Source organism: Lepisosteus platostomus, chromosome 2 (assembly GCF_059453375.1).
Source record: "Lepisosteus platostomus isolate fLepPlt1 chromosome 2, fLepPlt1.hap1, whole genome shotgun sequence".
Taxonomy (NCBI): Eukaryota; Metazoa; Chordata; class Actinopteri; order Semionotiformes; family Lepisosteidae; genus Lepisosteus; species Lepisosteus platostomus.
Genome location: NC_142612.1, coordinates 53,578,839 through 53,588,102, shown reverse-complemented (window position 1 = coordinate 53,588,102; position 9,264 = coordinate 53,578,839).

Sequence of the window (9,264 nt, the reverse complement as noted above, 5' to 3'; positions counted from 1 at the left end):
CTTACATTTAAACAGAAGTAGTGCCTTGTTCTTTGTGACAGAGTGCTTGTTATTTTTCTTTCTTTTACTGAATGTGAAATACTCCAATATTTCACTCTACCCTTCTGGTATGTTTGAGAGTGTGTATGTGATATGAATGAAGTGTGAATGATACTTACCCTTTTTGTTGTTTCCCTAAAATCACTGCAGTGTTTTCCCCATTGGAGTATTGTATTGTGTTGATCAAATGGCCACCAGTCACCTTTCCTGTTTGTAGTATCACACAAATACTACACTACACAAATACTACACTTACTGACAAACAAAGGTTACTGGTGAGCCATCTATAAATAACCGATGTAAGGTTAGTTTTTTTTTTTGGATGATTAAATACTTTATTTTGGTCAAACTGCCTATCCCTTTAAGAGGATGGTCCTTAGAAGAGGAGGGTCTATAAAAGGGACTGGAAGAGCTCAGTATGGGGAGGGTGCCGTGGAGGAAAGGTATGGAGAGTATTCCTGTGAGGGTTTTTTTTTTTGTTATCCCTATTTTGATGGCAATAAATCCAGTTTTGTTTGCATTTGAAGACTGCTGTGTGTGTTTCTTTTCTTTTGAGCCAAACCTGGTCACTCGGCCAGTGACAATCTTCTAATCACAAAGGATCCTAAAGCAAAATAAAGGAGTCACCCACCCCATGAGACATTCCATTCATCTAAATGCAGCATAGTTCATACAATGCAGATCAAGTAGAAAAAGTAAGAACGGTTTCAAAAATTGAATTTAAGGATTTCTGGAATACCAGCCAGTAGAATCAGAGCATGAAATTTAGCCAGTTGTTCCCAAATTGGTAAATTGGTCCAAATCAGGCGGTAGTGAGTGATTTGAAACATTAAATGCACCAATTTTACCCTGTATTACATTGCACAAGCTTCGTCTTTTCATGTTTCGATGCATCAAGAGACACGAATACTAATGAAGGCTTAAACCGGGTAAGCAAGCAAAACACAATTGTGTCCTCTGACTGTAAAACACCCGTTGTTTCAAAACACGTGCAATAATGTAGGCTTCACGATGGCAATTCATTAACATCCTTCCTTCATAGCAAATGTACAAGATCAGTTTGAAAGCGTTAAATATTCAGTGTCTCCTTAGGTTTATTTCTAATTTTCTGCTGAAAGATTATTGCGGCTCAAGAGAAAAAGCGCAGAAGATCTAAAAATCTATTTTCTGTGAAAAAAAAGCACATCTCTACATGCCAACCCACGTGGGCCAGCGGTGCAATAAGCAACACCTCTGACTACGGATTCGAAGATTCCAGGTTTGACTCCTGGCTGGCTCCCTGGTGTGCTCTTCACTCCGCTGCTGAGTAGATGCCTGGTTTTTACATCCTTAAAACAGCTAAGAGAATAATGAGGTCCAGAAATTGGTACAGGGCATTGTGAAAGAAACCAATGCTTGCCGTCCTTCTTAATAGCAAAATGTATGCAACATCAGCCAGCATTTCGCAGATGGCTTTTGAATGTTTCTTAAGGGAAACTAATACAATATGTTCATGAGGTATGTCTAAAACATCTTCAAGTTAATTGGATAACCATTACTAAACGACCCACGTAAAGTAGGAGATAGCAGTAGGAGAAGATATGATTTCCTGTGCAATCTGCAACGTCATTCTTATTGAACTCAGATATTCTGTGCATCGACGTAATATCTGTAAGGTAAGGAAGGAAAAATCAAAATGCCAAGACCAACTGCAGTCTGTCATTTGAAGACTGTAACATGCACAATGTGTACTAATCGAATCTTGTGCCATCGTGTCATATAAGAGTATAAGAAAACCCACAAACTTGAGTTGAAAAAAATATAGATACAGGATTTAACAGGAAACAGGTACTGAAATTGATGTGAAAATAGGTGCTCGAACTGGACCGATGTGGCTGGATAGTTTCCAACAAGATATATTCTTCTAAAATATCACTTAGCCAAATGAGAGGTATTTGGGTGGAAAAAGGTGCCATTATAACCTTGAAAATGTTCAGTTTACAATCTGCTGAAACTTTTCCAAAAGTTTTTACTACAAAAACCCAGCATACTGCAAAACATTTTGGGGGTAAAAATGCTGTAGCAAGTAACAGACCTAATGTAACACCACACAAGTCAGCCAGGATTTAAAGCTAGAACATTCAGGTCCACAGTCAGACATGTTATCCGTTATGCCACTGGCCTACGATGTCTGGTGTGTGCACAACCTTTTCCATGTGCCTGCTTGCTGCTCTTCATTTTTATGACGTTTTTGCTTTTATACTAAGTACCATAATTCCTGTGCACAAACTGACAGATATCTCTAAACGTGGCAGAGTGAGACAAAGATTCTACTGGGTGCAGGATGAGGCCAGGACAGTTGTCTTTCTAAGTGTGGAAAATATATTTCCAATACAACAGTTGAAGCCTGACATATATCTTAGTCAGTAAGGTGGTAACCTCTTGTCCCCTTAAGGCATGCTGTACAAGAAAAGAATGAGGTCTGGGCGTCTCAATTGTGGATTAAAAATGTAACCATATAGTAATAAAAGTACAAAGCATTATGACGTACACTTAAAACTCTGTAGTGTAGTGAGATTGCTGATGTAAAATTGTCATGCAGGTGGGTGAAATATTTCAGTGGTGGTGATGTTAGTCATTCCACAGATTGCTAATGGCTTTGAGATCCTTTTGGAATGGTATGCGCTTTGTAATATAAATGCAAGGTATTGGTATTATAATGTATTTTTTTATCAACAATAACATTCAACTTTGTTTCTTTTTTGCCTCTTTTAATTAATCCTCTTCTGGCTCTCTCTGTAATTAGAAAAAAAAATAATCCTATCACTGAATCTCACTAACAGTAGACTAAAAGGTCTATAAAATCTATGAATGATCTTTCTTAAACTTTATTTGTAAAAAAAGTAATTGTCCAAACTAATTTCAGATTTATATTCCTAAACATAGTATTCCAAAAGGAGATACAAGAAGGTATAAAATATAAATAGCACAAATTCCTAATATAATTATTATTGCATTTTATTTCCTTTATATCTACTCCATCCAAAAGTTAATTTTCAGGAATAGCATCAAAGTTTATAGTATATTCACAGGGAGTGATAGGAATCTTAATTGTTTCCAAATATTCTGTATATGTAAACAGTCTGCCCTCTTCATTTAACAATAAGGCCACTAGCCAGATTTTGTTATCATACCAAGTTGGAAAAAATATGCTTTTATTTTTTTACTTTATATCTTTATTTTTCCAAAAATAAAATGTATTTGGTGAAACGTTGCGCTTATCTATTGAATTCCAACATAATAAAACTTGTTTATGAAAGTTAGATAATTTAAGAGGAATTCTATTAATATAAAAATTACATTTTATCAAAAATTCTAGATCACCTATATATTGAAAAACCAACTTGGGAATAAAATTCCATATATTATTTTTGTTTATAGTATAATTTCTAATCCAACTGCTTTGAAAGATAATAATAGCAGCATAAAAATCTAAGAAAATCAATCCACCGTGATTCCTAGGTTGAGTTAGAAGAGATTTTCTTATATAATGAGGTTTATTTTTCTAAATGAAGTTATCATTAATCATTAATAATATACTTAGGGACATCCAATGAAAGAGAAACATACAAAGCAAGAAAGGCCTTCTGCTTTTGATAATAAAACCCAACCTGTCAGACACAAATCTCTCATTAAACAAGACTGAAATCTCTTCTTTGTTTTGTCTAAGATAGGCTCAAAATGGAATCTACATCTTTCATCCTGATCTTTAGAAATTATGATCCCTAAATAAGTCACCACTTTTTTTCAGGTATATTGTCAACAACAGTCCTTAAGAGAGAATAAATCAAATTTATTGATAATTAAATATAATCCTGACACCAAAGAAAATGTACCTACTGTATGTCTGTTGCCTTATCTTATGCAAGATGACAAATTTTAATTTCTCAACCTAAGATATGAATTCCTTTCATAACACTATTATTATTATAAAGAGCTAAAGCCTGAGTTACTAATAAAAACAAAAAGGAGAAATAGGGCATCCTTGTCTAATACCTCTACCAATATCAAATCTTGGATGTTCTACCGTATCAAAAGCCTTATAAAAATCAAGTAGAAGTATATAACTTTCATCTTCTATAAAATCACTATAGTCTATCAAATCCAAGATTAGACTAATATTATGCCGTATATGTCTACCTTTCATAAACCTAGATTGTGTCTCCTCAATAATCTGATCTAAACCTTTTTTCAATCTATTTGCAAATATCAACGCTAATAATTTGGCATCATTATTCAATAGTGTAATAGGCCTCCAATTTTCTAAGATTTAATTGTCCTTATTGGGTTCGGGAATAAGAGAAATCACACCCTGTTTTAAAGAGGGGGGCATTTATTTCTTTTGTATAGATTCATTAAAAACATCACATTAAAAAATCTGTAAATTTATCTTGAAAAACGTCAAGAATTTACTACTTAACCCATCATTCCCAGGGGCTTTATTATCTTTTAATTTCTTAATATTAATCTTAACTTCATTTTTTGTAATCTGTTGATCACAATAATATTGAAATGCCTCATCTAGCATCTGGCATCCTTCCTTATAGAACATAAAAAAGCATCCATTTTGAGATTCTCCTTCCTTGCTGAATATAGTTTTTTTTTGTAAAAATCAGCATCATAAGAGGCTATTTCTCTAGGATTATCTAAAATAGTACCATTAATATTTATTTTTTTTCATTGAATTAAACTCAGATTTCTTTTATCTTCTAAATTATAAAAGTATTTAGATTTATTTTCTCCTTCTACCATATATTTTCTTCTCAATCTTACAAACGCACCTCCTGCTTTATCTTCATAAACCTGATCTAACTGCAACTGAAGCAAATTTAGTTTATCCTTAACTTCTTGATTATAATTTGTAGTTAAAGTGAGATCAACTATATCTTTAGTAATCTTCTTTAGAATTAAGTACACCTTTTCTTCTTTTAATTGCAAGTTGTCTTATTTTGAACTTCATAAATTTCCAATTCCGAGAAAATGATTTATCCGTAAAGCTTCTTCATAACTCTTTCTCATCACTGAAGTAGCATCCTTAACAAATTGTTCATCATCCAAGAGATACTTATTAAACTTCCAATAATTCGGTTTTAAAGGGCCAGACGTACAAACCGATAAAAAAATCCCCTTGTGATCAGTCAATACAGCTGGACTCATATTAACATCAATAGTAAGACTTTTTAATTCTATTTCTTAATCAACCACAGATAAATTCTTGATTGTTTTGAGAAATTACAATTACACCATGAAAATTGTCTTACTCCCGGGTTCAGACATCTCCAAATGTCACTTACCCCCAAACCCATATGCAAGTTTTCCAATTCCAATGATTCCCTAATACTATTAACCCTTAGGGGCCATCTAAGGATAGATAGATGTTTTATATTAATCTCTAACTCTTGAAAAAAATGTTTATTTTGTGATTTGCTATTGGTAGCATATACATGAACAATTACATATGGCTTTTTATCAATGTCAACTATTAATAATATCCACCATCCAGAAAAATGTCCGTTATAATTTTGGGGCGGAGTGGTGGCACTGCGGCTAAGGATCTGTGCCTGTGGCTAGAAAGTTGCCAGTTCAAATCCCGCAGCCAGCAGAGAAATCCTACTGTGTTGAGCTCCTGAGGTGCCATACAATGGCAGACCCTGCACTCTGACCCCAAGCTTCTCTCCCTGTCTGTGTGTCTCACAGAGAGCAAGATGGGGTATGTGAAAAGATCATTCCTAATGCAAAAAATTGTAAAGGGATAATAAATTGATGCTATTGCTATTATTATTAATCACAAATTTTCCCCTTAAAGTTCCCCTTTAAGATAACAACACCAGCTGAATGATTAGTAACACTAGAAATCCAAATATCTCCCCATTGACTTGTCCAAAACTGAAAATCAAACTGACTTGAGTGTGTTAATTGTAAAAAATAAAAGTTTGCTCTCTTCCTTTTACAAAAATGAAAAATCCCCTTTCTTTTAACTATATTAGGAATACCTCTGGCATTAATCAAGAAAATAGAAAAAGACAAACACAACACAGAAAAAATTATTGAAAAAAAACTTACCAAACTAACTGCGAGTTTTCAAATCTGAATAATAAGAACCATAAAAGTGACTACAACACAAAGTGTTCAACACTAAGCAAAATAATAACAGTTACAGTGAAATCTCTTGTACTGGACAGTCACTGGCCACGGATATCCTTCCCGTCAATGAACGCCCTCATGCCTACGAAGTAGGCTCTCCTGCCTTCCCTTTGCATGGCTTCTATCTGGGGCCACAGCTGATTCCTGGTGTCCCTGTCAGCGGCAGACAGATCCTCTGTGAACCTCAGATTTTTGGCATTCAGAAACCCGTTCCTTCTGGCCGCTCGCCACAGCATGTCCCACGTCGTCCTTCTAATAAATTGTATAATAATTGCTCTGGGCTTTACAAGTACAGACATGTTGGCTCTCCCGATGCGATGAACACTGTCAATAGATTAAATCAAATCCTCCTCCTGGCCTGGCAGCACTGCTTTACATACAGTATGTCCTTAACTTTAGCAACACTGTCTTCATTTTGCTGCTCTGCAACTCACAACAGCTTTAAGTTACATCTACGGTGGTGTCTTTCAGCTTCATTGACATCTTGTTCAAGAGCTTTAATTCTCTTTTCTTGCTCTGTATTTATCTAAGAGCCTTTATTTAGTTTTTTAAGTAACCGGCCTCTTTAACAAAAAATCCACAGATTTCTTTAAGATTTCTTATCATTTTTTTCAAGTGCTCTGCAACCTTTGTTATCGTGCCAAGAATGTTTGCCTGCACTTCTTCCAGCATCAGGTCACTTTTCCCTCTCTTGGCCGGGGGTGGGGGGGAGATTCCAATTCCTCCTCAGGGAGCAGAGTTGCAGACTCGGCACCGGCACTCACATACTGTATGAGTGCATCTCCCTTATCACTTGCACCTGCTTATCACTTGCAGGCGAATGAGTCCAAAGGAAGTCCAAAGGGGGTAGTAAGGCACAGTCCAACATCCAGAAACTGGGAGATCCATCAGAAACGCAGATGGTTAAAAACAGGAACAGAGAACTGGAACCAGGAACACGAAATGTTAAAAGCATAACAGGACAAGGAGCTCCGAGCCCCGGACTCAGAGGTCAGGACGCTGTGATGAAGCCTGTGCCCTCGGGCCACTCCTGTGCCCGGTGGTAAGTGGGCTTCAGGGTTCCCTGGCTTCCGGGTGTCCGTCTTCCCAAGCTAAGCCTGGAACTACGGAGTACCGGGCTTAAATAATGGAAAGGGAATGTAAAACAGCAGACACAAATAAAACTAAGAACAATACGGAAAAGGTAGGCGCGCCCTCCAGAGGAGGGATGATGACAGTAAGACAAACCCCACAACCATTAATGTCACAGTATTTCAAACTTCTGCTCAAAGAAGTGTTCAGATGTGACGCTGAGGCTGTGAGGTTTGAGCTTTTGCAATTTGCTGTAAGGTGATTTACCTTACAGCAAATTGCAAAAGCTCAAACCTCACAGCTAAACCATTTTTTCATTTGGCAGGGAGGCTAATTTATTTCACATTTTAATGTGTTATTAATTAATTAATTGATTAATTAATAAATACTCTGTACTCATAGTTGATGAACTGTACTTATAATAATCAAATTTCAATAAAAAAGTTCAAATTATAATAATAATCAAATTTGTATATAAAAAAACAAGTATTTTTTTTTAGGTAGACTTGAAGGAAGTTGTTATTTGGCATTTTTAAAATAAATTAACAGTTAACAAATTAACAAATTAATTTGTACAAAGTCTTTTGGAATAATTAGTGTTCTTCAGGAGCAGTACTAGGTATCAATGCATCGGATAACTATGGATACATACCCTGAATAGACTGCATTAAATATATATGTCAAATTACATTAACATCACTCTGTATAATACAGGGTTAGTCAAAATGTTGTTGACAAGTACAAGCCAATTATTTTACTAAAGTTTTGTTTTCTCTTCTACAGATGGTGAAGAATTGTAAGGTAACTGTTAGAAACTTTGATATTTATGCTTTTGTTTAAAACCTTTTTTCACAGTAACCCATGTTATTAATTTGAAATAAACTGTCAAAGCTGACATTTTGACTAACCCTGTATAATACATAGCTGTATAATATAATAAACTATGATATACAAGGCTGTATAAATATCCAAAAGAAATTGTACTGTACTTATACATGTATTAAATATATTGTTCTAAGTAACTCATTGAAAGCCGTAATGTTAACTTTTTTTTGCTATACAATAAAACACGTATAGTAAAGTTTTCATATGTTTTTTTAAAGCCCCACATTTCCATATGTAATCCCCAAATTGATTCCAATCTTTTGTTTTAATTGCTTTGAACTGAAATCTACCCAAAAAAGTTGCATGATACATGCAATAAAGTGATATACTGTAGGTCTCTAAATCAGATAGGATACATGTTGAATATTTTTCTTACCTGCCTGATTAGATGTATTTAAATATTAATGAATTATAAGGAATTTTAAAAATGGATGAATACAGAAGACTGTGTGATATTTTACAAGATAAATAAATAGATAAGCCAAAATATGAATGAACTGGAAGAAAAAAAACTGTGATTCTACACAGAATATTGCATATGATAAGAGCAGTGGTTTTGAGGCATTATGCTGAAAGATATGTCTACATTTCATATATTACAATGTTTTATTTTAGTAAGGGCAACCCTCTAGGTTCAGAGCTGCTCCAGCCTGATTTAGCTGCACAGAACTGTAACGGGAGCCGGTCCAGGCTCCCACGAAGTGTAGTTCAGGACCCTATGCAGACGGTGTAATTCTGAAGTAAGTGGAGAAGGACAACAGGGAGGAGACGATGAGGATCAGGAAGGGTTGACAGACAGTGGGGTGTGACGACAGTGATCCAGTACTCGGGGGGCATGGTGCAGGCCAACAAGTTCAGACAGTCCAAGGGGAAAATCTGGGGGCGCAGTCCAAAGTCCAAAACCAGGTGATCCATCCAAGATGAGACAAAACATGGTTAAAATCCGGAACAGGATCCAGAACAGGGACAGGGAATAAACTAAGGCAACGAGGCCAGGCGCTCCGAGCCCTGGTGCCAGATGGCCAGGATGCCATGATGAAGCCTATGCCGTCGGGTCTCTTCTGGACCCACTGGTAGGCGGGCTTC